Raw genomic sequence first — 16,201 nt, forward strand, 5'->3', positions numbered from 1 at the left:
GCATGCCACGGGAGTGAATAGTGTATCATCATAATAGGAGGCCCATCTGCCATTTAGGTGTACATTTACATTCATTTGGGGGTCTGTTACTCTTTACTAGTTGATCCTCTGTCTTGAGGTGCAATATAACCGTATCCAAAACCACTAACGCTTCATAGGGCAGTAATATTAAAGTAGTACGTACCCCTGTGATACTAACTAGCCCGTGCCTCTGCCCTACGATCCAGGGTATTAGAATATATGTATATGTATATATATATATATATATATATATATATATATATATGTGTGTGTGTGTGTGTGTGTGTGTGTGTGTGTGTGTGTGTGCGGATTGCAATATATTGAAATATGGGACAAAGGCCAAGCCCTGGGACCTATGTCATTCAGCGCTGGAAAAAAATTGACTGAAGTTTTGAAAGGTGTAACAGTAGGAGAAGCTCAGCTGCATCATGAAACAATTGTTGGAAATGTGTCTGTGCGTGTGTCCGTGTTTGTGTAATAACCATCAGCGTTTATGCTGTCCTTGGACAACAGATTTTTCGTATTAACTCATTTGTTATGGTAATGCACACACACACACACACACACACACACACACACATATATATATATATATATATATATATATATATATATATATTATATATATATATATATATATATATATATATATATATATATATATATATGCGTGTGTGTGTGTCCCTAGTATACGTATATTTCGTAAATGCTTATGTTTGCACATGCCTATTTTGTGTGGATGGAACATGGCCACTCGAATGCCATATGTCTCTGAGACGGTGCTCCTTGCAGTGATGTCACAAGGGTAAAACATGGTGAGAAACGTCGACAAACATTAATTTCGTGAGTGTAACTAACTCTAATTAACTTAAAGTTTATGTTTCTAGTTCTGGATAACAAAGAAGAAGAAGAAAAAACAGTCTGCCTTCTCCTTATTAACGTGTCGCATTTTTTGAGCGGTCAAATAAAATGCAAAAACTTTTTCGGAAGATTGACAACAGTGACTGGTGACAGCTAGAAATTAAACCAAGTAACCATAAATAAACATTTGTTAATGTATTATTGATTTACTGTCTGTTAGACAATCATCCAGTGAGAATGGATGCCACGGCGTCGATGAAGTTTTGTTTAGCTGAGACTAATTACTCCATTTCTTGTAACGTACATACAAATAAGTGTCTGGAATTTTGTTTATTAGAATGAATGTTGGTTGAAACATATAGAATTGATTCCGTAGAAAAGTACGGTACAAAATAAGAGGTAAACTCATTTTTAAGTGTATTTCTATTGGCATTGAGTAGCTGCTAAGCCAGACCAACTAGTTGACGAGCTTACCCATCATCCTCAGGTCGGCCGATCCAAGCGGAGAGCGGTGTTTGTGAAGTCCTCTGCATTTAACTTGTTAAAATGTCGACTACACCCCACAGTAGGAAGAAAGTCTGCTATTACTATGACAGTGAGTATACGCTTGTGTCTATTTCGTCATAAGAAGTCCAGAAGAAATATTATTAAAATTGTTTTAATTGTTTCGGTTTGCTCCCCCTGACGAGTGCTTTAGACCAAACAATCGAGAGAAACATTGCGTTGCTTTTATTTATTGGAATCAACGCAGATTATGCTGTCAGTTGAATTATGTTCTTAGTTACCTCCATGTAATGTAGCTATGTTATTCCTTACCAAAACGAAGAGATTACAAGAATTTTTTTTTTTCTGTATTCAAAGTTTATTACGGGTTGCATCGAAAGTTAGACTGTACCGTAGTTTTAGAGGCCGAACATGTTCGAATGAAGTTTTGAGCAATTGTTTTCCTCTTTCTAAATGCTTCTTTATAAAGATATTAACCATAACTTAGTTTATGGAAGCATGTCGATCTTGTTCGTTGTTTGTGGCCTATGGTTTATTTTACGTAATTTTCTACATTGTTAAGGTACGGTTGGCCTAGGCCGCTGACCAACGTGTGTACGCCACCCAGTCATTCTCTTGGATGCAATGTCTGGCCTAATGAAGTCCTGCTAGAATTTATCATCCCTCGGGAGCCATTTGAGACCTTGGGATATGAGAGGAATGGATTAGTCACCCGGTCATAGGCCAATGCACCCTAACCCAGCTTTCCCTTAACCTCATTTTGTCGAATTGGCGCCCCCCACCGCCCCCAAATTCTATGAAAACGGGTATTCTGAGATTAGCGTAGTATACAGTAACTCTTGATTTTTCTTTTTATAATAATATATCTTGTGGTAAGTCATTGTAAAGTGGTTTTGGTTGAATAGGGTTAATGACCAAGAGGTGACAAAGCAGCCACCAATCCCAGAATGTGACCACCTTCCCGAAAAAGTTCTTGAATTTGCTGCCATGAGTGTCAGTCGAGAGTGTGTGGCCTATCCATGCAGCGCATCGAGGCCTCTATGCTTCTCTAGAAGTGTCTTCTCCTAAATTCCGAAATAATGGCATAATTCACATGCTTTTTGGGAAGTGGCCGCATTCCGAGAGAGGCGGTGGCTATTTTGCCGCTCGGTCATGTGCCCTAGGCCTGGACAATATATTGCTTCATTATGGTTAGGCCAAGTCAGGGTAATTGTAAAGGAGTTTGTGGAAGATCTAAGGGTTAATCTAATCGGATGCAGGCTTATTCGGACCTTGGCTGATTCGGACCAGATTCAGACCTTAATCTTGGCTGATTCGGACCATTTGCTGGGCTGATTCGGACCCATACAAATAATTTTATATTATAGCAATGGGTATTTCTATATAAGCATTCCGCATCGTTCGTCCCCGCAAATACGAAAGCCACCAGGAATTGGGGCGTCAAATGTATTTCGCCGTGATTAGTACGAGCCCTTGGGGTTGAATTACAGTCGTCCGAATAAATATTACTTGAAATTCTTGTTCAGGAGGTAAAACTGCATAGAAAAATCAGCCAATCATATGAAGGTCTGAAGAAGCCTGGATAAAGGTCCAAATGAGCCAGTAGATGGTCCAAATCAGCCAAGGTCCGAATAAGCCTGTTCCCATTTAATCAGGAATGGTGAGCCACCTCTCCCAGAATGTGGACACTTGCCGAAAAAGTACTTGAATTTGCTGCCATGACCTACCATGAGTATCAGTCAAGAGTTGTGGCCCACCCATGCAGTGCACTGATACCTCTATGCACCTCAAAGTAGGAGTTTTCTCCTAAATTACAAAATAATGGCATAGTTTTTGGAGCTAGTGAATATCCGTGGTTGCTGATTTTCAAGGGGAAAAAAAATGCAATTAAAAATCCACGTTAACTGCAGTGGTGTGTTTGAATTCAAGCACGTAATACTTGCTATATAGAATGTGTACTAGTAGGCCTATATAGAATTTGTATTAGTAGGCCTAGTAAAAAGAAAAAAAAGCATAGGAAAAACATCAAATGGTAAAGGCAAACCCTTGTGGGAATCAGGGTTTTTGGGTGGGGAAATGGCCTCAAATGTTCACGGCGTCCTAAACTTACGTATATCCTGGTGAAGATTTGCATGAGTGTGCATATTTATGGTTGACCCTTTACTCTGCTTACAAAACTTTGCCCAGCTACTCTCTGGGGCAGACTGGGATGTTAAACCAGTTTGGGCATTTTTCACCGAGAGCAGCCTCGTAAAAGTGGGTGACTGGTGAAGCGAGTTAAGCAATTTAGGGGTATTTTGATGTCTATATAGAGACATAATTGTCTGTTTTAGATAATATGTATAGTAATTAAACTGTTGAAAAAGATAAATAAATAAAAGCTTTTCAGAAAAAGCTGAATTTGGAGAGTATACTAATCTAGACTGGAAATGTGAAAATTCGTGCTCTCAGTCTCAGATATATATATTACTGCATAGAAACTATTTTAAAAGATAATAAAGAATGATACTAACATGGCATATGAGAGTTTCAGAGGTGTTTATTCAAATATGGGTATACGTAAGTGTAGCATATCACAAGTGTTTATTCAAATATGGGTATACGTAAGTGTAGCATATCACAAGAATAATCCTATTCAAATCCAATTATGATAAGTACAGTAATCTGTATATGGGCAGCCTATGTTTTCACAGTGCAAAAATAATCACATTCAAATCTAGGTATGACAAGTACAATAGTATATGGATATAACAAAATAGTATGACAGTCATAAAAGGTGGGGATAGCACAAGATGGTTTCGTCTTATTCCCCCAATAAATATGACTAAGTAAGCACAGTCCTTCAACCATACGCAAAATTTTATACAAAATTTGTTTCAAAATTTGTTACAAAGCCAGAAGCCTGTGAAGCTCTTTGCTGGTGTTAGCTACTGCATCAACTATCTTTCCATTGTTGAGGTTTGCCAGGACGTCTTTTTCCACTGACTGCAGCATAAAAGCTTTAAGATGTTCTTGTCTCATGGTGCTTTTAAGACTATTCTTAATCAGTTTCAGAGATGAAAATGATCGTTCACAGGCCACTTGTGACACAGGCATTGTGAGTAGCAGCTTGTAGGACAAACCAAGTAATATTAAAGTTGACATCTAGATGTTTGCTGAGTCACTTGTGGAAACAAACTGCCCATTTCCTGTGATAAATCTGCAAAAAAATTTACACCCATAGATGCTGGTATACTTTTCTTACACAAGGTAAATGATGACACTTGAGATGTGGCTGGGGGAAACCTAACAAATTTTCTGGGGTGCCAGTCCACTAGATAGATATCTAGTACATACCTAGGTCCAGTGAAGTTTCAATTTAATCACTGTTGTCAATTGGTATGGGTTTACACTCCAGACTCGTGATAAGTACACAAAACTGGAAATAAGTGAATTTAGTGTTAACTATTTGTAATAGAGCAATTGTATCTTCATTGCATTCGGCCTTTTGTGAAATCTCCGCTAAATTGGCAACAATGTTTCTATTTGCCATTCTTAACATGCAACCATCAAAGGGTACATTTATTTCAGTCATAATTATTAAGAATTAAAAGAAAAAGTCAAAATAATATGGACTTAAATCAATGAAAAGTGTTAGCAACAAAGTGCAAAATTTTTGTCATAAACAATTCACTAATGTGTTGTCTGCTCGCTGAAGTTTTTGGTGGCCAGATGTACAATAGGCTGAAAAATTGTTCCCAGCATGGTTTCACTGTAAACAAACTTGCATATTTAAAGTGAAATTTGGAGTGAATTAAGAACAAAATGTATATAATTACGATCAAATAGGCACTGTGGAGTTTCAGTTGTGGTGTCAGTAAGGATAAACCACTGATTACAAGATAGAAAAGATTTTAGTTTAAAACATGACCCTGGGAATGAGATGTCTTAGACTTTCATTAGTATGTATGAAACAAAATTTTTTATTGTGCTGATTACAACTAGTACAATCTTGAGTAATGTCAATAAAGGTTACTTGCACACGCAAATATTGTTCAAGTGAGTGCTGCTAAGGCCAGGATGGAAGTGGCTGATCTGTGATTGATGAGTGGCTCACATCCTGAAGCGATGCCATATTGGATTCAAAACTACCTTGAACACATATTTTACAAAGATTTCACATGCTTATTTTAGTTCGTAAAGCGGTTTCTGATACGTATCTCATTTTGTTATGAAACTTTGATCTTGTGAATAATATGTTTAAAGATTTAATTGAATTGTTGTTTTACCAGTTAAATATGAGTGAAAAGGTGGTTTACCCGTGAGCCACTATGTTGCGGCCTGGTCGTTTACCCTATTAAGAATTTTCTGTTATTTTTTTTATCAACTGTAATTAACCCTCCAGGGTCTAGTATTAAACGTGGCAAAATACACTTGACCCCTCAATCCCTAGTGGCTTTCACATGTGTGGGACCGTTCCTTGTAGTCCATGCAGAGTTGTTATTTAGAAGTTCTTAGATGGCTGCAACATCGTTCTTGTATCATCCAGAATCTCTTGACTCTTTGTAACAGTGCCAAGTAGTGTTAAACTTTTTTTTTTCTTTTCTTTTCTTTTTTTCTCCAATGTTATACATGTCAACAAGTTTATGAAATAAAAGCCAACAATAATTTCCTTACACACTGGACCCCCGTATTCGCGTTCTCCAGATTTGCAGACGCACACATTATACAGATTTCTCTGGAACATTTCCCCGCATTATTCGCGGGAAAATTTGCCCCTATTCGCAGTATGTTTCTTTGAGAAATATTCACAAGTTCATGGTTTTTTTTTTTATATATATATTTTTCATCATAAAATTCACTTTTTGTGATAAAACTATTAAAAGAACCAGGTATGGAAATTTCTAGTGGATTTTTCATGAGTTTTAACTAACAAAATAGGAGGTTTTAAGCATTCTTATAGAGGTTCCAACTATTCGTGGGTTCTATATTCAAGGGGGGGTCTGGTACACATTCCCCGCGAATACGGGACCAACTGGTAGTGTTATATAGATATAATCCCTTTTATGCATTGGTATATTTTGTATTGTGTGAATTGAACAAATTTAATTTTTTTTTAATTTGTTCTTTACATTGCTTATCACAAAGCACTGCGTGATAAGGTTTGCAATGCAGTCAATGACACAGCGCGTCTTAGCACGCTCCTCTGGCTGGTCAACGTAACTACCACTGCAGCATTGTAACTAGCTAATCTCATCAGTCATAACATTTAACGATATTTTCAAAAGAGGAATGTGAGTTGCAACAATTTTCTTTGAATGATTGAAATTTTTGGCTGTTGCAAAATGATTTATAGGCCCAAAAAGATAATCTAAGCCTTCTGAGATGTAATCTCTGTTACTAAAGAATTTATTTGTGGAGGTTACCTGTTCTTTGAGGAGTAAAAGATGATGAAATAAATTATGTGGAGAAGATGGCTATTGATAAAAATCTTTTTGTATTAATGTGAAGGCCAATGGTTTAGTATTAATGTGAAGGCCAATGGAATACGTATTTGTTTTTTTAACTGGCTTAAAATATTTTCTTAGCAGTCCTAATGTTCATTTTTTTATTTAAGTACAATTTATTCATTCATATGGTGACTTGATGTGCAAGAATGTGTAGATAACTTCATATATTTTCTGGCCAGAAATGGTTAATATAAAGATGTGAATGCTAAGTGTAAAATCTGTAAAGAGCTCTAAGACACCTAGGCCTAGGAACAAATCTTGGCTTCAACGAAGAATAATCCCAAGGACAAGTAGATAGTCTATGGTACTCCTCCTTCTTGTAGAAAGCCTTTCACTGCAACACAGGCCAGGAACAACACTCCGGACACGGGTTAGTGACAGTACAAAAATTGGAACGGCACCTACTGCAAGTGGTATGGGGGTCTGTAATGGAAGAAATCCCTGAAGGCCCAGACACATTCGTTCATGGGTCCTAGAACTCTTGGAGGACTCCATGATGAACAGTCAGGCGCGCGCGCACTGAAAGCACAAGGAAAACATGGGCTAACAAAGGAACTGGCTTTAGAAGAGTGCAAAAGCAATTACCCTTCAAGGCAGTCAAAGAAAGACTTGATGCATCACAAGGTACCAAGCCTGGTCGGTGATCAGCCTCCACCTGAAATATGCATGAGTTACCTTATGCCACAGATTCCTTGCTTTACAATCTTTTATTGTTGTAATTGATTTCCAGCCGATGCTAAAAGATTATCCTACTGATAAGATGTAAGGTTTTTTAGCTATGAAAAATACAAATTGATTAAAAATTTGTCATTTTTACTAACTTACAGCCATATATGATTTTTTTAGTGATAAGGAAATATAACTTGAATCATTTTATTTTTATGAAAATCCAAATATTCCTCTAAGAGATATAAATTTATTGGTTTCAATAAAATTTCATTGTTGCTAATCATTGTAGACCTATGTTATACCAGGTGGTTCATTGCACTGCTACTCTCGTGGTTGCATCACACATACTCAACTCACCCATTGATATCGTGGATCTATTTTTATACTTATACGTATGTACATCTTTTCAGTTTTGAGGAGTAAAAACAATCAAATAGGACTATGTATTGCAAACTTTATGGATGCATTGGAAGCTGTGTTAGTGTTATGATGAATTTTTTTTTTTTTTTTTTTTTTTTAACTGAGGTTTGATGATGACTTATTTTTGTCAAATGCATCAGCTATGGGCGAATGAAAGTTTTGAAATCGTTTGATACAGTTTTTCTGTAATTTCTTTATTCGTGATTTTTCTTAGTTTTGAAATGAATGACAGATTTCACTTATGAAACATATTATGACCTAATTGTGTACAATAATTGTGTTTTTGCATAGAAATAACAGATAAATATAGATCATATTAGGTTGCCAGTTAATGAATTTTTAACTAAATCTTATGCAGTCATGTAGCATCAGTTTTGAGCATAGCTCTACTGAACACTGCTGCCTTAGGAGCTTCTGCTCTGTTTAGTATGAGCCCTTCTGGGATGAGTAAAAGTATGTAGTAATTCCGTTTAGTGTCATCTTTAAGGAATTATTGCAATTTTTCTAGGCTGTATGGCAGCATGGCAAAAATCAACAAAAATGATTTTGTTTCTATTGTTGAATTTGGTCTGTTTTTTCATGGCAAGTTTGTCTACATATATCATCAAACTGTGGCTGGTCATTTTTCCTGAATTTGATGACATTTCTAGGGACATGCCTAATTAAAATGGCCATCAGCATTAAATTTAACTGCTTCTTGGGATCAGGATCTGCTGTAGCATATGAATTATTAAGTGCCTGATAGCTTCAGTAATGCGATCCCAATTGGCTGTAGATTTCAGCCAGACCATTTTTTCAGTGGTGCAATGATCAGAAATTCCTTTATATTTGCAGACCTTGGACTTGACAATATAGCTGGAACATATAATCTATTGCCAGAAATGGTTGGGTGGGGTGGGCGGCGCAGTTCCTCAGACTGGCCATGTTAATCTGTGGAATTTTAATTTAATGTAGCCACTTGCAGTGTTTTTCTGTAGTCTCCCCAATTAATGAATGAAGCTTTTATACAGTGACTGAGCCATACTAATTCTTTCCAAGAGATATCATGTATAGAATCGTCGATATCTGAGTTGCAGTAAACAGCAAATACGTAAACATGGTACATAGAACTTACTGAAAAATGAAGAAACTCAGAACTTCAGGGCAACTCGTAATAAAAAATTTTTCGGAGGATATGTCTGTAGCATTTTGCTTCCCATAAGATTAAACTTATCCATAGGTGCATGGCCCTATAGGGGGGTTAGTGCTGTCAGTGCACCTTATGCTGTGCAATGTTGGCATTCCGTTTCAGTGCTGAATGGCCTTAGTTGCCCGAGGTGCTTGGCTGTATGTGTGTGTGCAAAGTCTATAAATCATTCATTCATTCATATTTGTTGCAGATATACAAAAAGAAAATGGAACGTTAAAAAATTAAATTGACTAAATAATCATAATTTTTTATAATATTAACTGTAAAGGTTGAGAAAGTAAAATAAAAAATATTTAACAGCTGCAAATAGCCCACCACCAGTGGCTTGAGAATGGACTTGACACAGCGGTGGTACAACATGCTAAAACCAAATGGGCTATATACGTTAGTTATTTGCAACTCGTACCACAAATAAGTCATCTATTTTACTGCATCTATGGTATAGTAACACCCACCATCACTTTGAGTAAATTCTGGTGATAGAAGTTCACTCTTGACGTGGTTCGGAAGTCACGTAAAGCCGTTGGTCCCGTTGCTGAATAACCACTGGTTGCATGCAACGTAAAAGCACCATACAAACAAACAAACAAACAATCACTTGGAGTAAAGGCAAGTCCCTTACTAAAAAGATGAGTGGGTGGGAATATATTTGAAATGAGGCAATTTTCACCATTTACAAAAGCATGGGCAATGTGTTCAAACAGCTGTTTGCCCAGCCATTGGTCATTTTCTCAATCCATATGCTGCAAAACATTATACTAGTTAGTTTACAGATTTAGTTTAATTTTCAGAAAAAGTCATTGGTGGAATCCATCATTACCCACCCGTGCTATCTGTCTTCCAAGTTTCCTTATTACTGATATTTTCAAAAGTTGTGATTTCATTCTAGTAAATTTAGGTCTCATATCATTTGCAGACAAAATCGTCTTCAGCCAGCCAGGTGCTTTACGTCTTGATTTCTTTAATGCTGATAATAGTACTCCAAAAACTCAAATCTTTCATTAGTATATTTAAGTTGTCTTCATCATCTATATCAAATTTTACTGCACCTATCTCTTAGTAACAGTAACAATCTCTCATAAATGTTTTATTGCATTACTCTGCTTATCCTAGAGTTGATATTTCATCAGTAATTCTGTGGGGTACCCAAACTTCAGTGCCATTCTTGGTGTTATTCAGCCTCATTGATTGTCTGTACCTTCTCATATTTGGTTTATATAACCATAAATCTAGTTTGAAATTCAAATGTAAAAGCTTCTTGATGTTAGTCATAAGATATATTTTGTTCAGCTATCTTTGTGTTTGGGCATTAAACATTAGCTTCAGGGTGGCAGTGAGAAGATTGTGATTATTGTTGACACATGTTCCTATGTAACTCCCTAGCATTCCTTTGTTCATTTTTCCTCTCCCATAGTGGTCATGTGACTTAATTAGTTTTTATAACTACTGCTATTCTTGAGATGCCCAATTGTACCATGAATATCATGTTATTGCTAGGGTAACTCCAATTACAGTACGTCGTCGACTTATGGTTGGGATCTGTTTCAGCCATAAGTCAATTTTTCACCGTTAACGGTACTGAAAAAGTGCTGTAAGATCAAATCGCCGAAAGTTGAGGATGCAGTCTCCCAGGCCTTCCTTGCCCATAACATCTGCCATAACTTCATTGTTCCTACCACAACTACATTCTGAACACCAAGAAAATTCTTGTATCTCTTGTATTTCATCTATAAGATTCGTTAGTTAATTATAAAATTCTTGTAATTTCAGGCAGAGTATAATTATATTGTAAATTCAGGCAGAGTATAATTATAAAATTCTTGTAATTTCAGGAGGAGTATATTTGTTGATGAACAACTTGGTATAATACTCATATTACACCGGTTTAAAATCTTGAAACACTAATATACTGCTCCCACAGCCAGGCAGTGCCTTTTTTCCTATTTGTTGTCAAGCTCATACTTTCATCCCTAACAATTCTCAGATTACACATAACCCTCATCTGTTCTTTCCTTTCCCAATTTATGTGCACTGTGATTCACCAACAGCAGATGTTGAGGCCCATGTAAGGGTAGGGCACTACATTTTACTGCTATTTCTGCTTTTGTTCCCGAGTCTTTTTGTCCAACACTCCAACTCTCCCTTTTCACAGTCTTAGGCACTGAATAGCTGCAGGTGCCTCAGTGCTTGGCTTTATGGCCTAATTTTCATAAATTAATCAAGCCCATTTCCCTTGAATTCATTTCTGTCTGTTTCAGCTGTTCTGTTTGATTATGGGTCTTACATTCTAATTTCCAATTTGAATTTATTCAAAATGTTTATAAACCAGTAGAGAATTGGCAACTCCATGTGGCCAGGTAATGGATGATATTTCTTTATCGCGTGTGCACTAATGTAGCAGAATTTTTGGCTAAATGTACATGAAGATAGATAGTCCCTTTATGAGTTTTATGGAATGCAATTATTTTAAAATATGATTTTGTTCATGAAACTTACCTGACAGATATATATATATCTGTATTTCTGACGTCCGACGAATTTCAAAATTCGCGGCACACGTAGTGGGGCGGCCAGGTGGTAGTAGCCCATTCCCCGCCGCTGGGCGGCGGATATCAGGAACCATTCCCATTTTCTATTCATATTTTTTCTGTCGCCGGTGCTGCAAACATCTGTTTACAGTACCTCCGTCTAGGATTTTTTCATTATCTCGCATAATATTATCTGGATTGACTTTTGGTATCGACTTCTGGATTGTTGGATTGGCACGCGGAATAGTGGATTGGTTTTTGATTTTGGATTGGCTTTTCTAGATTCAGTATGTCTGGATCAAGTTCGGGAAGTTTCAGAGTGTGTGTGAGGAGTGAATGTAAGGTGAGGCTTCTTAAACCTTCAGTTGATCCTCACACAGTTTGTATGGATTGCAGGGGCATGTTTGCGTGGCTGATGATCGGTGCAATGAATGTAAGGATTTGGATGATGTATAAATGGAGGATGTATGAGACCTATCGGCGTAAATTAGAGCGCGATAGAGTCAGGAGGTCTTCCTCTAAGGGCAGCTCTACTAAAGGTAAGGATAGTAACATTTCTCCTCCTCTAACACCAGTAGATTTTGCCCAACCTAATCCTGTGTTGTTGCCTTCGGGCCCCAGTGCTGTGTCTGGAGAAGGTAACACCCTTTCTCTGATTCTAGAGTCTATTCGTGCTCTCGAATCTAAAGTGTTGGCCCTAGAAACCGGCCCAGTGAAAGTTTGTGTCAGTGCCCCTAGTGTTGTGGAGGGGGCGTCAGATCGGCCCCATAATGCCTCTAGGCCTAGACCTCTATCGGACTCCCAGGACTCAGGGAGTGGGTATGTCGAAAGCCGCAGGAGGGTTACGGGGGCTCCCCACCGATCTGGCGTCCCTTCGGCAGGCCTTGTTGCTAAATCCCAGGCTGCCAAGGAGCGCGCACGAGCGCGTATCCTTAAAGATTGCTTTTCGTCCTCCGAAGCGTCCTCCCCGCGCAAGGGGTGGAGCGCTCGGAGAGACTCGCGTCCGCTGAAAAGGACTTTTCGCTTTGAGGACGCTTCACGTCCTATGTCCCTCCTTTCCTTTCGTCAGAGGACGCGTTATGACGCCTTTCCTCCCCAGAAGAGAGGAAGGCGTTCTACCGATGAGGACGTTAGTGTCCACGCACAGGCGTGTTCACCTGAGAGGCAGATAGCTGTACCTGCTAGAAGGAAGGAGGCGTCCCCTCGCCCCTCGCCTTCTCGCAGTCTCAGTCCTGCCCCTTCTTTTGCTCCTTCGTCACCTACGAAGGATATCCTTGTGTCCCTTCAGGACCAGATTACGTCGCTGATGGCTCAGAGGACTTGCCCAGCAGCAGTCGAGTCTAGGCGTAGGAAGGACGTTCGGCTGCCCGTCAAGAGGACGAAGCGGCCTCATTCTCTCTCAGCTCGCTCGTCTCTCTCTCCGCCTCCGGATCGTCAACGTTCTCGCTCTCCTAGCAGATCTTTTACTCGCTCAGGAGAGGACGCTCGTCAGGACGCTCGGCGCTCGAAGCAGGACGCTTTGCGCTCTCGGCAAGTAGCGGTTGAGGACGCTCGGCAGGACGCTCGGCGTGATAGACAGGACGCTTTTGAGGCTCTCTTCAAGACCTTTGAAAGGACTCGTCAGGACGCTTTCGGCGTGCGAACGGACGCTTCGGGTCATTAACGACGCTTTTGAGGACTGCATCACAGGACGCTCGCCGGTGCCAAGTCGTGAGCAGGACGCTTTTCGAGCGAAGCAGGACGCTTTGGAGCCTGCAAAGCAGGACGCTCGCTCTTCTAAGCAGGACGCTTTTGGCGCTGCTCTTCAGGAAGCTCGCTCTTCCTTTCGAAGGGGAGCTTCGGTTAAAACAGTTGACTTGACTTCTAAGGATGCTTCTCTTTCGGAAGATGTCCGTGCATCTAAAGAACAACGTACGGCTGCTTCCGTACCTGTAAGGGATACCTCCTACCAACGGAAGTCTTTATTCAGGATTGAGCCTAAGGGACTTATTTACTCCCTCTCCTGATAGGCGTTCTCCAGTTCCTCTTAGGGAGGAAGGGGAGCATAGTAGTCCGGGGAGTTCCGTAGAGGAAGAACAACCGGTAGCTTCAGGCTGTCTCGGACTACAAGGTTCTTGTTAGGCTGTTGCGTTCAGCATTTGGAGACAAGTTCCAGCCTACAGCCCCTAGGTCTCCTCCCTCACAACTTTCGTCGTCCAAGACCGTAAAGACCCCTGAATTCGTCGAAATGAAAACGTCTTTGTCGACCAAGAGGGCGTTTAAGAAACTCCAAGACTTTATGTCCAGAAGGAAGGATCAGGGCAAGACCACTTTCGCCCATCCACCCTCTAGACTCGCAGGGAAAGGAGGAGTTTGGTATGAGACCAAGGAGGATGTCGGGATAAAGGTCCCTTCGTCCGCGTTGGTGATTTCTCCAGTTTAGAGTGGACGCCCAGAGGAGGTCTTCCTTAGCGTCGGCTAAGGTGACCTGGACTCCAGTTGAGACTGACCACCACTTGAAGGGTCTTCCTTCGTACCCTTAATGTTTTTAATTTCTTAGACTGGTGTCTGGGAGTTTTGGACCGTCAGTCTAGAAGTCCTGATTCTCTCAGTCTGGGGAGCTGTCCAGCGTGTTGTCATGTATGGACAAGGCCAGGTCAGGGATGTTCTTCTGGAGGTAGCTAGTTTGGCGAATTTTGGAACTGCTTTCCTAAAGAAAAGAGCATTGCTGTGCAATTTTACGGCTAAGGCGGTATCTCCAGCTCAGAAAGCGGATTTGCTCTTTGCGCCTCTTTCGGACCATCTCTTCCCCCAGGCTATGGTAAAGGATCTTGCACAGAGTTTGCAAGAGAAGGCGAACCCAGGACCTCTTGGTTCAATCTTCAAGACGTCCAGCGGTTCCTTCCACGTCAACTTTCAGCAAACCCCCGAAGAAAGTCAAACCCTTTCGCGGGGCACCCCCCTCGAGAGCAGCTCCCCGAGGGAGAGGGTTTTCAAGAGGAAGAGCTTCATTCAAACCAAAAACCAGCAAGTGAAGATCTCGTCCTTCAGACACCAGTCGGGGCCACTGGAATTCTTTGCGGAGTCTTGGAGGCAGAGAGGAGCGACCCTTGGACCCTCAAGATAGTAGAACGGTGGTACAAGATCCCTTTTCTTCATCCTCCCTCCTTTGACTTCGACTCCCAGAGACCTCTCTCCATCTTATCAGGGAGAGAAGAAAAGGGTTCTTTTCGATCTCTTAGACAGATGGTCGAAAAAAGAGCGGTTGGAACAAGTCCTGGACCTAGAGTCACCGGGCTTCTACAACAGGATTTTCCTTGTGCCAAAGCAGTCATCAGGTTGGCGCCCCGTCCCTGGATGTGAGCAGGCTAAATCTTTTTTGTGGAAAAGATACAAAAGTTCAGAATGGAGACGCCTCAGTCGGTGCTGGGAGCATTGAGACCTGGCGACTGGATGGTGTCTCTAGACCTGCAGGACGCATACTTCCACGTCCCAGTCCACCCTCTGTCAAGGAAGTACCTGAGATTCGTCTTGGACAACAGGTTTGGCAGTTCAGAGCCCTTTGTTTTGGTCTCAGCACGGCCCCAATGGTTTTCACGATGATTATGAGGAATGTAGCGAAGTGGCTCCATTCGTCAGGAATCAGGATCTCCCTCTACCTCGACGATTGGCTGATCAGAGCGTCGTCGAGGCAGAAGTGTCTGAAGGACCTTCAGTTTACGCTAGCCCTAGCAAAGTCTCTGGGTCTGTTGGTCAACACCGAAAAGTCCCATCTGACCCCGACACAGTCCATCGTGTATCTGGGGATTCAGATGGATTCAGTGGCTTTTGGTCGGGTTTTCGTTTTCCATCCCAGGAACGTCAGCGACTGGGGTTAGAGAAAGTCGCAGCCTTCCTAGAGAGAGAAGCTTGTTCGGTGAGGGAGTGGATGAGTCTGCTGGGCACCATTTCCTCACTAGAAAAGTTTGTCTCGCTGGGAAGACTGCACCTCAGGCCTCTTCAATTCTTCCTTGCGGAAGAATGGAAGCCGAAAGGGGACCTAAATGCGATCCTAAGGATCTCCAACGATGTAAGAGTTCACTTAAGATGGTGGCTCGACCCTCAGAAGTTACGAGAGGGCCTCTCCTTAAATCTTCTGAGCCCCGACCTAGTGTTTGTTCTCAGACGCTTCCACTTCCGGTTGGGGAGCAACACTAGGGGGGGAAGAAGTGTCAGGCTCCTGGAGAGGGGAACAGGTAGCCTGGCACATCAATGTAAAGGAACTGGCAGCGATATTCCTGTCGCTGCAGTTCTTCGAAGAGAGACTGTCAAGCAAGGTTGTTCAAGTCAACTCGGACAGTACCACAGCCCTTGCGTATCTAAAGAATCAGGGAGGGACTCGCTCCAGATCCCTTTTTCTCCTGGCGAAGGAAGTTCTACTATGGGCAGACGCAAGGCACATCAAGATCCTGACAAGATTCGTGGCAGGGGTTCAGAATGTCAGGGCGGACCTTCTCAGCCGCGGAATCAGCTGCTGCCAACAGAATGGACCTTGCACAGGA

The 16,201-nt window shown here is 40.9% G+C and overlaps 1 protein-coding gene and 1 long non-coding RNA gene across 3 annotated transcripts in view; one reads left to right on the forward strand and one right to left on the reverse strand.

The window, feature by feature from the left end:
- The window catches only part of LOC135210346 (probable histone deacetylase 1-B), a 313,625-nt gene that overhangs the window by 260,070 nt on the left and 37,354 nt on the right, over positions 1–16,201 (reverse strand). The window lies entirely within an intron of this gene.
- The window catches only part of LOC135210344 (uncharacterized), a 91,934-nt gene that overhangs the window by 72,043 nt on the left and 3,690 nt on the right, over positions 1–16,201 (forward strand). The window contains exons 3-4 of one of the 2 annotated variants that reach the window (XR_010313506.1): positions 1,370–1,477; positions 1,949–2,054. This is a non-coding gene — a long non-coding RNA (uncharacterized LOC135210344). Of the gene's footprint in view, positions 1–1,369; positions 1,478–1,948; positions 2,055–16,201 lie in introns of those variants that run through there. The other variant, XR_010313503.1, reaches the window with a different exon arrangement.

The sequence above is a fragment of the Macrobrachium nipponense genome, chromosome 39, assembly GCF_015104395.2.
Source record: "Macrobrachium nipponense isolate FS-2020 chromosome 39, ASM1510439v2, whole genome shotgun sequence".
In the NCBI taxonomy this organism is placed as follows: Eukaryota; Metazoa; Arthropoda; class Malacostraca; order Decapoda; family Palaemonidae; genus Macrobrachium; species Macrobrachium nipponense.